General features: G+C 38.8%; 1 protein-coding gene across 2 annotated transcripts in view; it reads left to right on the forward strand.

The window, feature by feature from the left end:
* Positions 1 to 19,974, forward strand: part of LOC149141957 (adenosine/AMP deaminase family protein) — a 240,879-nt gene that overhangs the window by 210,769 nt on the left and 10,136 nt on the right. The gene's annotated exons all lie outside the window — the stretch shown is intronic.

The following is a 19,974-nucleotide window of genomic DNA, read 5'->3' on the forward strand; positions in this document are numbered from 1 at the left end:
TGAGGATTGACAATGGAATCTAGAATATTTGGGTGAGGGACCAACACTCTTACAAATCAGATTAACAATATGATGGTGGGAAGAATGATGGAAGGAGACCTTTTTAGAGCAGGAGATCAACTCTCCTCTCCATCCAAAGATGTCCTTTGTTCGTTGGAAGAGGTGACAGGGCAACTACAAATGTTGGGGCAACCACCTTGTCAATTGACTCTAGCAACTATGGTTCTAGCAGCAACAAACTTGGATGAATATAAGTTGTGGAGGTATAAAAATGAAAAGGTGAAGCTTGTTGCTGCACACTGTCTGAAGGAAGTTTTAAGGGTTGCAGCTGCTGAAACCTCTTATGAAGAGAATCTAATGCAAGAAATTAGGGAGCTCCAAAGTTCTTTGGAAGGAATGCAACTTGAAGAGGCAAAGAATAAAGGACATCAATCGCTTGACCCTAATGATAAGAGCTCACAACATAAAGTAGGTATAAGGAAATGGAACAATTTTTGGGCTAGTTACCGAGAAAACAAATTAGGTGACATTGATGGCGAACCTAAGACTTGAAAACAAAGTACAAGAGAAGCTTCAGAAAGGCCAACTTCTGCAAAATAGATACTAAAAGATCAATGTTGCACAAAGTGGAGATGTTTTTTGGAAGCGAAGCATCGGAAGTGTCATTTTCCAAAAATCTAAGAAGCGAAGCATTTTAGAAGCATCTATTATATATACATATTTTTTAATATATTTTTTGCATTTATAGTTTTATATCAAAAAAATCCAAAATACCAAATTAGTTGTAGAAGATATGAAAACATGCATATTTGTACATAAATCAAGATAGATATGGCATCCCATGTACATCAATAATAAATTATTTGAGCATCAACCATCTAGATGCATCAACCACCTAGAATCTAGATTTCTATCCTCTTGTGTAGTCTTTGCCTCTACTTTGATTCTCTAGGGATATTAGTCAACGTTGCCCAATTTTGATCAAACGGCCTAATCCAAGCCTTATAATACGATAGAGAAAGCCTGATCAATGATTTTGACTTGAGTGAAGGGTACATTTTTGTAAAGGCCATGACAAAGGAGTTCAACATTCAACACCACCAACATTGGGGTACATATGGGGCTTGGTGCTCTTGATTAAATGCCAATCACATACTCTTATACATGATATAATCTAATGAAATGCCACAATCCCATTGATCCTGATATCTTGAACACTGTGAAGTTTGCTGAATTTTGAATGGGATATGAAATTCTATTTTCTCCATATGAAGTTTGATGAGGTTGAAACCACTCTTGAATATCTTGAGTTAATTCATGGTAATGTTAAAAATTTAAGTAAAAGGATGAAAATGAAAGAATGTCACTTTTACTTTGGGAATTTAACATTACCTTTAGGGAGCATCTAGGAAGCGTCTAGGGAGCACGATGGGGGCACCCTAGGAGTGTTCGGGATGTTGAGAAATTACTAGGGCAGCAATTAGGGTTGATTTCTCTTATTTGATAATTGCTTGTGAATATGTGTTGGCTTCTTATTACTTTTATTATGTCCTCTTCATCAAACAACTACCAAAACATAAATCATGAAGATATCAAAATACAATGAACGCAAGATATAGGCTCCAACATAGGGCAAAACCCCACTTAGGGGAAAACCCAACCAACGTCTCTTCTTATAGAATCAGCTCAAAGTGACAAATCCAAGACCCAAAAATCAAGGCCAAGACCTTCCACAAGACCCAAGTCAACCCTCCTTCAAGCCTTCCTTAACTAGGTCAGGTCCAACCAAGTCAGTGATAGTCAAAGCTCTTTCAAATCAAAATTTTGGACATGCAACTTCACAGAGTTGTCCCAACACCTTTGCAGAGTTGCCCCAGTAGAAACATAATTTCAGCCTTGTAATTCACAAAGTTGCCCCAGTACTTCGCACTTGTGAACAAAGATAGATAAAAAGCTCAATTTTCTTCCTTCTTGACCGCCGCTCTCTCTCCTTTGACTTTTGCTCTCTCCTTTGACTTTCGCTTGTCTTCTTGCTCTTGCTTGCACAAAAATTGAAGTTTCCAATTGATGACCAAATGAGGTCGAACTGCTCACTATATATACACATCCAGGACGTCGAATAGGTCCCTTCCAGGGCTAACTTGTCCAGGCAGGGCTGACTTGGTCTTGTGGGGACAAAAATGACTATTTTGACCCAAATAAAATTCTTTTTCCTCTTTCTTTGAAAAGTCCAAATGGGACTTGACTCAAGTAGAATAGATTGACTCGTGACAGATTTTGTTTTGACTCAATAAACCCTAGAAGCATGAAGAACATGCTTGAATAATGAAATAATAATAATAATAATAATAATTTCTCTTTCTTCCTTTGTTTTTACATGAAATACACTATGAAATAAGTACAATGATAATTATGAAGACCGAACCTAGTTACATTTTCCAACACTCCCTTTTAGCTAGGGATGTATTCATTATTACACACCAGGATACAAGGATACTCTCAAATTGAAATATTCTCATAAGAAGAGTTTGGATTGATAAGCATCATCAAGCATCAACATCCTAACCAACATTTTTAATTTACAAATAATAGCAATGCCTTGATTGACAAGCTCTAACTCTCCACTAGATTAGAGCACAATGCTGGGAGGCATACATTTGGACACCACCATCACAACCTCTCAAGGCACATATGTTGGAAAATATGGAGACTTATAGATTAGAACTTATTTTCCTTATCATGATAATTACTTGTGATGTTATTTGGTTCTCTATTACTTCTTTAGATCTGTTCATCAAGCATTTACCAAAACAATGAAAATCACAGAGAGACAAAGTACACAAGATATAGGCTCCCTCCAAGGGGAAAACCCAGAAAATGCTTCTTTCTTCTTTAGAATATGCTTACAAAAGAGACTTCCAAGACCTACAGACCAAAGCCAACAAACCCTCCAAGCCCCAAGCCAATCTTCGACAAGGTCTTCCTTTAGACAACTTCCAAAACTTTGATATTGCTTCACTACTACTGCAACTTCGACCCTTGCAAAAAAATTTCGGCCCTGCAATTTTGGCCCCCTGCAACTGCTACAAAATTTCGTCCTCTTGCAACTGGCAACTTCATAGATCCTAGCAAGACAAGAGAAAAGGCTTCCTTGACAAAAGTTCGACTTCTGCTCTTCTTTTCGCTCTCAGTGACTCTTCTTCTCCTTCGCTATTGCAAGTCGAACGTGCTTGAGATGTGTGTCCAAATGAGGTCAAGCTCCCTTGTATTTATAGCCTTTTTTGAGGGTCAAATAGCCCTTCTTTAGGCCGACTTGATCTTGCTCTTGGGACGACTTGGTCTTGGGCTTATCCATGACTTTTCCTAGATAAAATAAATATTTTTCTTCATTACAATGAGTCCAAATGGGACAATGACACATGACCAATATTATTCTTTATCCTAGAAAGACCTAGAAAGACCTAGAAGACATAAAAGCACGAAGAATATGCTTTTGACTCAAACTTGAGTATGAAACCCATACTCCAAAAATATAATTTTCTTTTCTTTCAATTTCTTTCTTTATAGAGAATATACATCATGATTACATCATAATGAAGGCTGAACCTATTACAATTTTCAACACTCCCTCTTAAGTAGGGAGGTATTCGTGGTACAAGGAATCCCAATCTTGAAGCATTCTCATAACAGGAGTCGGATTGATAAGCCAGCTTTTGTCAAGCATCTTTATCATAATCAACACTATCCTTGAAGCCCTTAACTAGACAAGCTCATCTTTAAGTATGAGCATTATGCTGGGAGGCTTTACGTGCGCTGCCACACTACCTTTCAAGGACATACCCCATTCGAATATCTACAAGGTATGTCTTTTTAGTACTATTCTTATCTTGGATTCCCAAACCTAGATCCTCAATCAATATTGGTCCTCTTCGACTACTCTTATCTTGGATGCCCTACCTCATCCTCAAAGAGCATGGGCCAACAACTTCTTTCCTTGGATCCGACAATCCATAAGAAGTTCCAATCTAGATGTTTATCCAATCATTCAGACTCCAAACTGTCTTTATGGCCCTCACTAAGACTTACAGCTGTTAGTCCTAGTCTAGTGCTTGATCCATAAAGACAAGAAATATCCGATATCACTTCCTCTCAATCAGGGAAGAGATATCCACTAAACCAAGCTTACCTTTCAGGTACTCAAGCTTCTTGTTTGGTAACATTTTAGTTAGTATGTCTTCTACCTGTTCTCTGTAGGTAGATAATGCAGCTCCATGACCCCATCTCATACCAAGCTTCTGATGTAGTGGTACTTGTCGTATATATGCTTCGTTTTAGCATGAAAGACCAGGTCTTCTGTTAATCTTATGCAACTCTGATTATTACAATGTATCCATGTAGGGCTAAGCGGTCCTTCAAAGAAGTCTGATAGTAACTTCTTGATCCAAACAACTTCCCGATAGACCTCACTTGTGTTAGAAAATCAGAAAGGTAGAAAGATTCTCTTATGTTGATATTCTTGTAGTCTTATTAACTTTATTTATGTTCTTCTTTTAACTTTTTTTCATCAAGCAATCATCAAATCAAAACATGAAGATCAACGAAACTAGGTATAGACACTTAGCTAGGGCTAAAACCCCTCTATAGGGGAAAACCTAGTCAAATTCTTTCACCAGTAAATCAAATTGAGATAGACCAAGACCTTAGATTTGACCAAAAGACCTTCCTCACTCCACCAAGTCAGCCCTCAAACTGTACTTCCAAACTCCAAAGATCAACTGCATCAAAGACAAAATTTCGACCCTACTGCTTTAGAATTTCAGCCCAGTTGCTTAAGAATTTCGGCTTAGCTTCAGGGATGCAATTTCAGCCCTCCCAACAGCCCAAAAACTTTGGTAGTAGACAGAGAAAATTCAGCTTCTTTTGCTGGACAAAGACTTCCTTCTCCTTCGCTAGGTTTTCCTCCTTTTTCTTAGGGATTTTTGTGAAAATTCCTAGACTCGAAGGAACCCCTATTGTAAAAAATCTGAATCTACTTCACCTACTTGATTTTTAAATTACATTCATCAAGTTATTCTTTTGAATACTGAAGCAAATTACTTCTGCAACCTACACTAATTAAATATTTGATCTCATGAAACAAAAAATAGAGCAAAGAACAAGATACACAGGACACACTTATTTCTGGACACAATAGTCCCCGGAAAAACCCAATGCGGGAAAACCGGTGCAGCAGTTCTGAGTGTTTATTATTATGCAGGAGAAATATATGAATACAAATCTAGGATGCTCATCTAGCAATCTTTTACAAAGAAAATACTGGCGAAAAATCTGAGTGAGTTTTACCTCACCTCACCTAGCATAATTCTGGCTAATCCGACACAAGACAGGCTAACCCCGACAACTTCTACGTTGGCCCTGCATAGGGCTTGCATCAGCCTTTCAGGCTCTGCGTCAGCCCTGCGTCACCTCTTCTGCCCTCTACGTTAGCTATCTCGGCTGTTCCGGCAGTTCTCGATAGTTTCGACTGTTCTAGGTAGTTTCGGCTTTTGCATGACAGACAACTTTTCTGCTTTGCGCTGGCCCTTCTGGCTCTGCGTCAGCACTGCGTGGGCCCAGACTGGCCCAACGTCAGCTCTCCCGGCTACTGTGCTTCCTCTTTGCAAGATCTCTCCACCTCTTTGTTTATATTCTCTGGAAAGTCCTCCCAGATTCTCTCTGCCCCTCTACTGTTGAATGAGTTCGAATTTCTTAGCTTCCTAGCCTAGAAATCGAACTCTAGAGAAATTCTCTCTCTCTCTGTGTATTTCCAAATGAACCCCAAGCCTCCATTTTATACTTTTCCTGTTAAGTCTTCAACGACTGAGATAAATTCTCTAATCAACGGCCAAGATTAAAACATGACTTGATCTGCCTTCTAGATCATTCTCACCCATATTTTGATTAATAGCCATTAATATTTTAATTTCCCTAAGTTTAAACTCAGGAACTCCATTAAAAATATTAATTATTTTAATAAAATACAATTCGGGTGGAATTTCAGCAAATGTTTCTGGGTTCTTTAGAACTCATGTGCCTTAGCCTCTCCACCAATTTCAAGGCTAGAGCACTTTCGATGCTACCAAAAACTAACACTCCCTCTTAGTGAGGAAAGTGTTCTAGCAACATTGTCCACCTGCATGCTGCTTTGTTTCTGAAGCACCTCCTTTCTACACTACTGCTGCCACCAACGTTGTGCTGTTATTGCTACTGTACTGCTTCCCATGACACTACCCCTTCCACTGCTACATCTGTACTACAACTCCCCCTCAAATGAAGCATTTGCTATGCTGCTAGCACTGCCACTGTTAACACTAGATCTGTACTGCAACTCATGTGGTGATAGAAGCAATTGAACAACATCCAAAATTAGCTGAACTTAACTATGTTCAATATAATACAATGAATGTTGGAATCTGACTGCTGCTAATTCTGACCCTTTGAATCTTCTGCACTGCTGCTGACTGCTGCAATGTGGCAACTGCACTGCTACCAACCTTGCTCTATGTTGATCAGTCGCTGGTCCCAAGCCATTGCATTTGTCCTCCAAACACTTCACTGCATCATCTGACATTAAGTCCATCTTGTTACTGCTGAATCTTGGGCTCTTGTATCAAGGAATTGATCCAACACGTGGACTCCTCAATGATCCTGCTCACATGCAGTCCTCCAGACTACAGCTTAATATTGCCCCATCTCCCTCCTGGAGATGCGTGAGCACTAATGGCAAACTCATGCTTGTCAATCTTTGCTGAAGAAGCCTTAGGATCATGTTTCTCATCCTTACCTTTTTCTTCAAAATGCACTGGGATGCATAGTGGCCTAGCTCGCCACAACTGAAACATTTCACCTTCGAAATGTCTTTCTTTCGCTTCGGCTTCTGCTGTCCCTTCGATGCTAGAGTTGTGTTCTCCTCCTCCTCCTTCGTCTTTGTGCCACTCCCACTGCAGCCACTTAGGTTGGCCTTCACTAGGTCCCTCCTTAACTCCTCCCGTTGAAGAGCTGCCCACATCTCCTCCCATGAAGGTAGTTTTTCTCTGCCCATTATTCTTTGGATGAAAACTTTCCATTCATCCGAAACTCCATTCAGGGCTATCCTCACCATCGCGATTGGCTGAGGAGTGGACCCCTCTACAGCAAGTTGGTCTCTAGCATCTTGAAGACGCTGAAGATAGAGGTTCACCCCTTCTCCTTTCTGCATCAAGGTCTGTTGCAACTTCTGCTCTAAATACATTTTCCGCTGTTCAGAAGATCCTTCATACAGAGAAGACAAGGCTTCCCGGATCTCTCTCGCTGTATGCTTGCCCTGCAATTGTGAGACCACATGATCTCGAACTCCATCGAGAATGAGCCTCTTTGTCTTCCCCTGCTCGGCTTTGTACTTTTTCTTTTGATCGTTGTCAACAAGAACAACTACAACACTATTGATGTAGGCCTCGAGATCATATTCCTCTAAACAACTAAGATTCTGGTCTTCCATATGACATAGTTGGAAGCACCTTCCAACCTGTCCTGATCTCTGAGCCCATGCGATGCCATTTCACCCAACTGTCGAACTAACTCCTCTAGTCACTGCTTAGCACTGCTCAGCTACTCAACAAGTGAGAAATTCGAACTTTCTGGCGAAAAGTTCTCTGAGGAGAAAATTCCCCGCTATGCGTCTTTGTTTTTTTCCGACGAATTTCTACCCTGGCAGGAACTGCACCCTTCAAGCACTGTGCTGAGGCTCTGCGTCACTCCCTCTGCCTCTGCAAACTTACGAACTGGAAATCGTACCTCTCTATCATCTCACTCAAAGAGATATTTCCTCGGATTTGCTTCCCACTAAGGACTACGCAATCCCTTTAAGGGGATTCGAATTGCTTCCAAGTGTAGCTTTCGGCCTCACTTCTCAGCACTGGATCTGCTCTTCCTGTTTCAAAATCAATGCTTTGATACCATGTGAAAATTCCTACACTCTAAGGAACCCCTATTGCAGCAAATCTGAATCTAGTTCACCTACTTGATTTTTAAATTACATTCATCAAGTTATTCTTCTGAATATTGAAGCAAATTACTTCTGCAGCCTACACTAATTAAATATTTGATCTCATGAAACAGAAATAGATCAAAGAACAAGATACATAGGACACACTTATTTTTGGACACAATAGTCCACGAAAAAACCCAATGCGGGAAAACTAGTACAACAGTTCTGAGGGTTTATTATTATGCAGGAGAAATATCTGAATACAAATCTAGGATGCTCATCTAGCAATCCTTTACAGAGAAAATCCTTTACTGGTGGAAAATCTGAGTGAGTTTTTCCTCACTTCACCCAGCATAATTCAGGCTGATCCAACACAAGACTGGCTAACCCCAGCTACTTCTGCGTTGGCCCTGCGTAGGCCTTGCGTTGGCCTATTAGGCTCTGCGTCACCTCTTCTCCCCTCTACATCAGCTATCTCGACAGTTCTGACTATTCCGGTAGTTCCCGATAGTTCCGACTATTCCTGATATTTCCGACTTCTATGTGACAGATAGCTTTTCTACTCTGCGCTTGCCATTCTGGCTCTGTGTCAGGGCTGCGTGGGCCCATACTAGCCCAGCGTCAGCTCTCCCGGCTACTGCGCTACCTCTCTGCAAACTCTCTCCGCCTCTCTGTCAGTATTCTTCGGAAAGTCCTCTCGGATTCTCTCTGCCCCTGTGCTGCTGAATGATCACCTAGTTCAAATTTCTCAACTTCCTAGCACTAGAAATCGAACTCTAGATCAATTCTCTCTCTTTGTATTTCCAAATGAACCCCGAGCCTCCATTTTATACTTTTTCTACTGAGTCTTCAATGACCGAGATTAAATCTCTAATCAACGGCTAAGATTAAAACATGACTTGATCCACCTTCTAGATTATTCTCACCCATATATTGATTAATATCCATTAATATTTTATTTTCCCTAAGTTTAGAATTAGGAACTCCATTAAAAATATTAATTATTTTAATAAAATACAATTCAGGTGGAATTTCACCAAACGGTTCTGGGTTCTTTAGAACTCATGTGCCTTAGCCTGTCCACTAATTTTCAAGGCTAGAGCACTTTTGATGCTACCAGAAACTAACAATTTTGCTCTCTTTTCTTCCTCTAGCCACTGCAGATCAAACTTGCTTAATATGTGCTCCAAATGAGGCCGAGTTGCTGCCTTTATATAGTGGATTTTGCCTCCTAATTAGGCCAACTTGGTGGAAGAGGCCTAAATGACTTATTTGACACTAAAATAAATTTATTTCTTGACAGATAAATCCCAACAATGTTCTTTTAAATATTGACAAGGTTAAGGGCTCTTAATACAAACCCTAGAAGCCTACAATGGAGGCTTTGACCTATTAATCATTGACCCAAGCATAAAACCCATGCTTTTATAAGTCAATTTCTTTTACAATAAAATTTCTTTTTCTTTCTTTTGACAAATACATTACATCATGACTCAAATACAAATATGAAGACCGACACTAGTTACATTTTTCAATATCTTGCAACAACATATTTAGCTTCAACACTACTTAAAGCAACTGTATCCTACATTTTGCTCATCCATGAGACCATGGAAGATCCTAGGCTGAAGCATGCACCTATTGTGCTTTTTCCGTCTGTCTCACTGCCACCCGAATTTGAATCTGTATATCCCACGAGTTGGATTTCATTACCAATGTACCGGAGGGAGTGATATATAGTCCCACGTAAATTTCTTAGGATATGTTTGTCTAGAATCCAGTGATCATGTTTTGGCTCTATCTGAAACTGACTTAGGACATTTACTGCAAAACAAATGTCTGGTATAGTATTTACTAGATACATCGAGGACCCAATCAATTTTCTGTAGCAAGTAGGATCCATTAGACTATATTCTGAACTCAATTTCTTTAAGTTGGTAACCATAGGAGTCATCATAGGCTTGTAATCCATCATGCCATACTTTGAAGCACCTTGATCACATATTTGCCTTGACCAAGATATATCTCTCTTGGCTTTTTCCATACTTCTAGGCCCAAATAATAATGCATGATCCCAAGATCCTTCATACCAAATTCTGTTGCTAAATGCTTCTTGCATTCCTGAATTTGATGCTCTACACCTGTAATTAGTAGATCATCCACATACAAGAGTATGATAATTGGTTCATCTTGGACCACTTTGATATATAGGTTAGGATCTGCAATACTCTTTTTATAAACCAAGTTTCAATAATTATGCATCCATTCTTGAATACTAGGGCCTAGGTGCTTGCTTTAAGCCATATATAGCCTTCTTCAATCAACAGATATGAGTCTCCCTTTGATTTATTTCAAATCCTTGAGGCTGCTCAATGTAAACCTTATCATCAATGGTCCCATTCAGGACATCCATTTGATGAATGTTCCATCCCATAGTAGCAACCAACGAAACAAGGGATCGTATTGCTGTATACCTAGTTGTGGGAGCAAAGATTCCCTCATAATCAATTCCTTCCTTCGATGATAAGCCTCTTGCTACAAACCTTGCTTTGTACTTGTCTATGCTCCCATCAACAATGTGCTTTATCTTGTAAATCCATTTTTGAAGAGATTGTAGATTTGTCACTTGGCCTCGGGACAATTTCTAGACATCATTCTTCATTATGGACTGGTATTATTCTTGCATAGCACTTCTCCATTCTTGATGCTTAGCTGCATCCTCATAGGAGGAAGGTTCTACTTCAATAAGCCTTGTCATGTATGCAACATATCCAAAATACCTTTTTGGTCCCTTTCTTTCCCTAGATGTCCCTGATCTTGTATGTCCTTTTGCCTCTTGAAGGGTAGTTTTTAACCAAACAAGCCTCTTCTGATTTCCTGGAACATGTATAGGCTCACAAGGACCTTCAAAGTCTTCTTGAGAAAGTTCTGGTTCTTGACCATCGTTATCCCTAGAGATATCCTCAGCGATAGGTATCTCTTCATCATCGAGTCAACTGGAACATCCCTTGACTTCTTGTAAGCTATGCTCTCATCAAAGATGACATCCCTGCTTACCTCAGTTCGACGATCCTCCTTGATATATATTCTATGTGCTTTTGTTGTGGGAGAAAAGGTCTCCTCATAATTAATTCCTTCCTTCTATGAGAAGCCTCTTGCTACAAACCTTGCTTTGTACTTGTCTATACTCGCATCTATAGTGTGCTTTATCTTGTAAATCCATTTTGAAGTGATTGTAGATTTGTCACTTAGCCTAGGGACTGGCATTCTTCTTGCATAGCACTTCTCCATTCTTGATGCTTAGCCGCATCCTCATAGGAGGAAGATTCTGCTTCAATAGGCCTTGTCATGTATGCAACATATCCAGAATACCTTTTTGGTCCCTTACTTCCCCTAGTTGTCCTTGATGTTGTATGTCCTTCTACCTCTTGAAGAGTAGTTTTTAACCAAACAAGTCTCTTCTGATTTTCTGGAACAATTACTTGTTGTATAGGCTCACAAGGACCTTCAACATCTTCTTGAGCAAGTCCTGGTTCTTGAATGTCATTATCCCTAGAGATATCCTAAAAAATAGGTATCTCTTCATCATCATAGTCAACCGAAACATCCCTTGACTTCTTGTCAGCAATGCTCTCATCAAAGATGACATCCCTGCTTACCTCAATTCGAGGATCCTCCTTTATATAGGTTCTATATGCTTTTGATGAAGCACTATATCCCACAAAGATTCCCTTTAGATTGGTGGGATCCAACTTCTTCCTCTTGTCCTTGTGTATATGAATATACATAGGACACCTAAATATTCGAAGATGATCCACACTTGGCTTCTTTCATGTAAATGCTTCTTTCAGAGTCATGTTGTTAAGAATCCGTGAGGACTTCGATTCTATAAGTAGATAGATGTCATGCATGCCTCTCGCCATAGGAATTGAGGGAGATCTTGATCATATAGAATAGACCTGACACATTATTCAATAGTACGGTTCTTCGTTTTTGCCACACCATTCTATTCAGGATTATAGGGAACAATGAGCTCCCTCTTGATTCATGCTTCCTTGCAGAAAGCTATTAACTCTTTGGAGGTGTATTCTCCACCATTGTCTAACCTTAGAATTTTGATCTTTCTCTCAGTTAGGTTCTCCACTTCATTCTTGAATTCCTGAAACCTTTCGAATACTCGTCCTTGTTTTTGAGAAGATATAGCCAAGCCTTCCTTGAGTAATCATCAAAGAAGATTACATAATACTGATGGCCACCAAGAGATTTTACAACCATAGGTCCACAAACATCCGAGTGTACGAGATCTAAAATTTCCATAGATTTGGTATGACTACTTGCAAATGGTTTCTTTACATTCTTGCCTAGAGCACATCCCTTACAGATCACTTCATGATCTTCCTTTATTTCGGGGATGCCATTGACCATTTGACTTAGAGATGGAAAAATATTATAATGAAGGTGTCCATACCTTCTATGCCATAGTTCAGAAGGACTCACTTCTAAGTGAAGTAGGGCTTGAGTTAGAGGTATATAGAGTCTATGCAATGCCCCCTCACAAATCCCAATCACTCTTGCTTCATTAATACTAGAGCGCTTACCCCAAACCAAAACCTTGCCCAAACCAAAACCTTGCCATCATCAAAAACAACTTTCTCACCTTTTTCCTCTAGACAAGAAATAGAACGTAAGTTTTTCTTCAAACATGGAACATATAAGATGTTAAGGTGAATGCTTCCACTTGACTCAGGCTCCAATGATGTAGATCCAATTCCTTTCACTGGATAGCTCTTGTTGTCAACAAGTACAATAGAGTGAAATGAGTTTCCCTTAGATAGGGTTTGGAGTTGACTGCATTCTCTTGTCATATGTTTGGAGGCACCACTGTCAATAACCCATACATTCTCGTCCTTGAATGTGCTTGATAAAGAAGAGAACAAGCTTCTATCTTTTACTAACTTTGTGTGATTGGAGATGATCTTCAATAGACAGTTCTTGATAGATTTAGTGAGATTTCCAGGATCCTTGAAACCCTTCCTTATAACCCTTGTCATAATGCTAACAAAGATGTGATCTTCAGTCTCCTTCTTGCACCTTAGCTCTGTTACCATGTTGGAAAATATGAAGACTTGTAGATTATAGCTTATTTTCCTTATCATGATAAGTACTTTTGATGTTATTTTGTTCTTTATTACTTCTTTATATTTGTTCATCAAGTAATTACCAAAGCAATAAAGATCACAGAGAGACAGAGAACACAAGATATAGGCTCCAAGCCAGGGAAAAACCCCTACAAGGGGAAAACCCAAAAAAAGCTTCTCTTCTTCTTTAAAATATGCTTACAAAACAAACTTCCAAGACCCAAAGACCAAAGCCAACAAACCCTCCAAGCCCCAAGTCAGCCCCCAGCAATATCTTCCTTGATACAACTTCCAAAACTTTGATACTGCTTCGCTGCTATTGCAACTTCAACCCCTGCAATAGAATTGCAGCCCTACAATTTCAGCCCCTTGTAACTGCTATAGAATTTCGTCCTCTTGCAATTGGTAACTTTGCAAACCCTAGTGAGACAAGAGAAAAGGCTTCCTTGACAAAATTTTGACTTCCGCTATTCTTCTTCGTCCTCCTAGCTACTCTTCTTCTCCTTTACTATTGTAGATTGAACTTGCTTGAGATGTGTGTCCAAATGAGGTCGAGCTCCCTTCTATTTATAACCTTTCTTGAGGGTCGAATAGCCCTCCTTTAGGCCGACTTGATCTTGATCTCGTGCCAACTTGGTCTTGGGGTTATCCACGACTTTTCCTAGATAAAATAAATATTTTTCTTCATGACAATGAGTCCAAATGGGACAATGACACATGACCAATATTATTATTTATCCTAGAAAGACCTAGAAGACCTAAAAGCATGAAGAACATGCTTTTGACTCAAACTTGAGCATGAAACCCATACTCCAAAAATATAATTTTTTTTTCTTTCATTTTCTTTCTTTATAAAAAATATACAATGTCATGTTTACATCAAAATGAAGATTGAACCTAGTTACAATTTTCAACAACATACCCCATCTGGATGTTCAGCAGGTATGTCCTTATAGGACTATTCTTATCTTGGATTCCCAATCCTCAAAGGATATTGATCCTCTTTGACTACTCTTCTCTTGGATACCTTGTCCTATCCTCAAAGAGTATCAGTCCACGGGACTACTTCTATCTTGGATCCCAAATCCTTAAGAAATATCGGTCCCAGATGCTTATCTAATCCTCCATTCTGCCTACTAGTGCCTTCACTATACTTACGACTGTTAGTCTTGGCCTAGTGCATGGCACATGGAGAATACAGTGTCTATCATCACTCCCTATCAAGCAGAGAGGAGATCCTTACTCCCTTTCAACCATGGAGACATAACCACAAGCCTTAGCTTGTCTCTATCATCAACTACCTGGTCTTCCGTGGAGATCTAGTTGTAGTTGCAAGGCTCCTATCTCACATCACATTATACCTGAGTTTCAACCTTCTGGATGTTAAACATTTTACGATGCCAAACTCTTTCAAAATCTATCTTCGTGACAGGGTTTTTGCCATCATCTATTTATATCACTTTCCATTAACCACCATTTGTAGTATCTTTGTCGTCAAAGGTATCTTGTCAAACCCTTTATCTATTTGGGGAAAGTGAACTTATTCTAGATCAGTGTTGAGTCTATCATACCATCAACTGATCAACAAACTATCTCATGACTTCCTATATCAAATTGTTGCCTTTCTCGCCTTCATAATGTACTTTTGCCATGTATTCTTTCAGGGGGTCATATCATATCCCAAACATCTTTCCTCATCATTTGAATTGCCAAAACAGGTGTTGTTACTTCAAATTTTAGATTGCAGGGTCCTTAAAGTTACTTCGTGCTTCTAGCTCCCTTTGAAGGTGTCATTACTATCTACCTTAGGTTCTTTAAGAGACCATATCGGATGTTGATCGATATCACCATGTGTTTTGTCCATTTGTCATGCTACTATATATCGAATAACCATATGGAAGAGTCTTGACTTTCCAATATGATCAAGACATGTCATGTTTATGTTTCCAAGTATTTTTGTCTTCCTTTCATATAGCCATCTAGTTGACTTCCTTTTGAACGAACTGCGTCTTTAACTTTCATTGAAGATGATGTCTATGATAATATTCCTTCCTTCACGCTACAACTCGACTATCTTCAAATTTCTTAGATTGTTTTTGATGCTTGCTTCCATGATCTTCTAGTGGAATATACTCCTGCCATGTTACTATGATTCTTCCATACACTGAAGAAACTTTCTATAAAGATGGTTCGGTTAATATAGGAGATCCTTGTGGTCCTTTTTTGCTAAAAGACTGCTTCTATGATACAATGTAGTTGTTGCATGAACTGTGAAGTGATAGATGGTCCAAATCCTTCTATTCTTTCCATGCTAGATGTTTAGATGACTACTTCCAATAAAATGCCACTGACTATGTAGACTCTAATTCTTTCAATGCTATATGCTTCTTTCTATGATGCTGTATTTTGCAAAAGTCCAAGACTCTTCTACAAATGTAACTGCATATGCTACTCTAATTGCCATCTTCTAATGAAAGAGAAAACAAGTTGCTAGTAGACCTAGTAATCGTAGAGTTCTTCAATAATAGAGATCCTTCTGATCTTCAATCTTCGATTTTTTTTCAGGTTCTTCATTTTCTTTAGAAATTTGAGCTCCACATCTTTCCTTCCTCTTATTGTTCTTCCTGTTTTGAGGATCCTTGGGACAATCCCTTTTAAAATGTCCATATTCATTGCACCCAAAATATTGTACTTTGGACATGTCTCGACATCCACATGGTTGATTGTTGTTGTATTTTTGACGAGGTTCAAAATTCAAATCTTCCAAATTTCCAAACTTTTTCTTTGACCTAGCAGCAAAAGCTTGAGACTTTTCATTGTTAGGTTTAATGCCATCCTTGGCTTTTCTTGTTTCTTCTAGATTACACGAAGCCCATAGCTCACCGAAGTTTGGAGTGTCCTTTCTTGAATAGATGCTGGGCACAAAACTACTCCACTTTGAAGGTAGAGCGTTGAGTACACAATTAGTTAATTCAGAGTCAAATATATCTTCCCCAAGCCCTTGTATTTGATCTTTCAATTGTGAGATTTTCACAAGGTATGAGGCCAAGTCTTCATCTTTTGACAACCTTGTTTTGTAAAGTTGATTCCTCAAAGATATTTTCTAACCTGTAGTACTGACAGCATATAATTTTACCAATTTGTCATAGATTCCTTTAGATGTGCCCAAATCTACAACAAAGGGGATAAGATGATCTTTGATGGACTCAATGAGAATTCTTTGAGCCCTAACTTCTCCTTTATTGTACTTGGCCAATTCTCGAGTCTTGTCTTTATCTGGTATTGAAGCTTTGGCTATAACATGATCCATGACTTCATTTTCTATGAGAACCAAATCAATTCTCTTCTTCCAAGCTTGGAAGTTTGATGATCCATCGAGTTTGTTGCCTTCCTTACAAAATGATGTCATTTGATTTGAAGATTGAGACATGGAGAGTAATATAGAACTTACTTGTCAAAGGAGTGAAATGCTTGATGATGATGCCCTCAAGTATTTTGATTATTCCAAGGGTCTTCAAAGATGTCCTTGAATGATGACTTCTAGGATGGCTGGTACAATAGTATCTTCAAGCTGCTTCAATGATGAATGATGATATTTCTAAGAATGTAGATGATGTTCCCTAGAATCTTGATGCTTTCAAACATCTTCTATAGAGAGGTCTTCAAGCTGCTATGATGACTTCTTGAATGAAGATCAGTGAACGAGAGTCTTCAATGATAGAGAGAGAGATAGATGAATGATGGTTTTTGAGTCTTCTTCCATATGCCCCAAATGTTGTCGTCTAAAGCAGCTAGGATAATTATTGTAGAATTGTCTTCCACTTATGCCAACAAGAGTGATCTTCCTTCTCCTCACCTTAGCTCTGATACCATGTTGAGAAATCACTAGGGCAGCAAATTAGGGTTGATTTCTCTTACTTGATAATTGCTTGTGAATGTGTTGGCTTCTTATTACTTTTATTATGTTCTCTTCACCAAACAATTACCAAAACATAAACCATGAAGATCACAAAAGACAATGAACACAAGATATAGGCTCCAAGCCAGGGCAAAACCCCACTTAGGGGGTGTTGAAAAGTAACTAGGTTCGGTCTTCATAATGACATGTAATTGTGATTTTATGTAATTGCTGAAAAGAAAGAATAAATAAAATTATTTTAATGCTTGTCTCATGGGTTTCATGAGCAAGGAATTTTATTTTAGTAATGACTCCCATTGTGAGTCCTTAGGAATGGTCATAAAGTCAAACTGAGTCTATGTCGTGTATGAAGTAACCTTCTTGGGCATATTACACTTATGTATAAGTCAATAGAAATGTAAAGTAGCCCTCCAAGACAAGCACAAGTCATCCCTCTTCAAGTTGGCTTCAAATGAAATTAATTATCTCCTCCTAATAGTCATGTTAGCTTACCTTCTTCGGGTCGACTTATTTCAGTGGCAAACCACTATAAATAGAGCCATCCGAATTTCAATTAGAGACAAATTTTTGGACAAGATTACAATGCGAAGATAAGATTGCAGTAAGGGTTGCGAGGTAAGTACTGAAGTAGAAGTGCGAGGTACAACGAGAAAGGGTAGCCAAGGAAGTGTGTAATCTGAAGCATAAGGCAACAATATAATGCGAGATAAGGCAACAGTGTAGGGTGAGGTGAAGCAGCAGTACAATGCGAGGTAAAGTAGCAGTACAGTAAGTAGTGTAGGGGCAACAGAGCAGTGCAAAGGTAAGAAGGTAAGGGCAGTAGTAAGGACAACAGTATAGTCCTCTAAGGTCCTCAAGGAAGCCGAAGTAAGGAACAATTCTGAAGCAGTGAAAAGGAAACCAAATTCTAAAGGGTAGCCAAGAAAGAGGAAGAAAAGCAAGAAGAATCTTATCAAGGAGGTTTTATGTCTTGGTCTTGGAAGGGCAAATAGGTCAAAGGTCTTGGTCTTGGTATTTGTCAGTTGGATTCTTTATAAGAAGAATTTGTGGGGGTTTTCCTCTCAAAGAGTGAGAGGTTTCAGCCTTGGTTGATAGCCTATATTTTGTGTCTCTTGTCTCTTTATTGTTTATGCACTGGTAGTTGTTCGATGAAGCAGAACACTAATAACCTAAGTAAAAGAAGATCCTAATCTAAAGAAGTAAAAGCACTCACAAACAGTTACTAATAAAATATAACTCACCTAATATCATTGCCCTAGATTTCTCAACATTGTATTAGAGCTAAGGTAACTAAGTCAAGGAAGGGCATCTTATCAAGAGACACACACGGATCAAATTTCAAGGAAGGCATCAAAGCAAAGATCATCTTGAAGTCAAAGGAAGCATGATAACCCTAGATCAAAGAAGTCTACAAAGAAGTATTGGGATCATCATCAAGACAAGAAGGCCAAAATCCTACATCTACTCAGATTGAAGAGATCTACAAATCAAGTTAAATTGTTGTAAGGACTATTCATCCAAAGGAAGCTAGATCAAAATGCGGTGTCATCAAGACATTTTCTCGTTGAAACAAGTTCCTTACCATTAAAGACATCACCAAGAAGTCATCGTTGATCTTCATCAAGACTTCACCATCAAAACGGATCTCCCTCTTTGTGACATCAAGGATCATTATTGTAGAAAACTATCTTCAACAAAGAGAAGTTTTCTATTCTCTATATCATCATCAACATCAAGGAAGCAACAAGGAGAAAGGAAAATCCTACTAAGTAAGTATATGACCTTATCTGAATCTGTCAAAATGTCTTTTTTCAAGGAGAGCAACAAATTGGTTGGGGCTTCAAACTATCTTGCATGGAAGAAAAGGACAAATCTAAATCTCATTGAAAATGAGGTCATGGATCATGTCAAAGGATCTATCACAAAACCAGGAGAGGAAGATGCTCAAGCTCTTGCCAAATATATGAAAGGGGAAGTTAGGGCTCAAAGGATTCTCATAGAATCCATCAAGGATCCTCTCATTCCATATGTATCTAAACTTGAAACATCAAAAGAAATCTATGACAAACTGGTAGAGTTCTATTCTGTAAGCACTGCAAGAGAAGTCATATCATTAAGGCAAGAACTCTACAAGCTGACCATGTCTAGGAAGATGGAATAGCCTCATACTTTATGAGGATATCTGAGATCCGAGATCAACTACAAGAACTGGGAGAAGTCATTTTTGATAGTGAAATGACTATAGTGGTATTAAATGCACTACCGGAGGAATGGGGTAACTTTACTTTAGTTATTTATGGGAAGAAAGAAGCTACTCCATTCCAAGATCTGTGGTCACTATGCAAGATTGAAGAATCTAGACTAAAGGCCAAATATGATGTGGGAACAGGGGATCAAAATCAAGCTTATGCTGCAATGACAAGAAGAAAGGGACAATTTGGAAAGTTTGGTCCTTAGAAAAAGAAAAAGAACATGCACAAAATCCAATGCTGTGGGTGTTAAGAATATGGGCACTACAAAAGAGATTGTCCTAAGCTCAAGAAGGACAATAACAAAAGAAGAAGAGAGGAAACCCACATCACCAAGGAAGTGGAGGAAGCTGAAAAGAAGAAATCCAAGAAGGAGGAAGTAATAGATCTCCACTATTGAGATAGTCTTCCTACCTAAGTTCTTTTCAAGTTCCTAAGTCTTCTGTTGTAAGATATGGCTATCATGATTCACTAAATGGGATGCATCAAGGCATCATAGAAGCAAGAGCTCGGGACATCAACATAAAAAAGCATGAAAGATGGTTAGAATATATGGAAGTCAAGAATATAGCTCTTGGGAATCTCAATTGGGAACATAAGTGGTAAGGTCATCTAGTACAAGGTTCATCATACATTTGTCAAAAGGAAACACCTGCTGATAGG

This window comes from Pinus tabuliformis, chromosome X (genome assembly GCF_031772625.1).
Source record: "Pinus tabuliformis cultivar Carrire ecotype Pingquan chromosome X, CPIR1, whole genome shotgun sequence".
Lineage (NCBI taxonomy): Eukaryota > Viridiplantae > Streptophyta > Pinopsida > Pinales > Pinaceae > Pinus > Pinus tabuliformis.